The sequence below is a fragment of the Propithecus coquereli genome, unplaced genomic scaffold (genome assembly GCF_000956105.1).
Source record: "Propithecus coquereli isolate 6110/MARCELLA unplaced genomic scaffold, Pcoq_1.0 Scaffold60, whole genome shotgun sequence".
NCBI lineage: Eukaryota > Metazoa > Chordata > Mammalia > Primates > Indriidae > Propithecus > Propithecus coquereli.
Genome location: NW_012151952.1, coordinates 78,667 through 79,238, shown reverse-complemented (window position 1 = coordinate 79,238; position 572 = coordinate 78,667).

Sequence of the window (572 nt, the reverse complement as noted above, 5' to 3'; positions counted from 1 at the left end):
AAAAAAAAAAAGAAAGGAAATAAAGGAATAGGGTATTCATGACTGCTTTCTTCTTCCTAGGCCATTATTCAGATATATAGCTTTCCCCCACCTCTAGGACACCCTGTGTGAGAGGGCAAAGCATGGGGAGGAGATTTATATTATACCAAGGAGACACTTCACAGGAAGGAAATAAGAAAATTGAGGAAGAAGCATGTTAGCTTCTGTGTTGAGCTTTTTCAGGCATTCTCCAACATAGTCTTCGCCAAAACTCTATGAGGTACTATTAATTTTGTCTCCATATATACATTTAAAAAATGAGGTTTAGAGAGGTTAAATAACTTGCCCCAGGTCATACTGCTAGAAATAATGGAGCTATCCTTTCAATTCAATATCGAAAATGGCATCTAAAGTCATTTAGTTTGAGAGTTTGAGAGTTTAAGGAATGACAACAAGCAGCATCCATCCATCCATGCATCTGCCGTTCTATGTGTAATTAATACTCTCAAATATATAGAGATGGATGTGCAAATGAATTCTTTCATATTTGAAGATTCATCACATGACTAATAATGACAGGGCTCAGGACATGA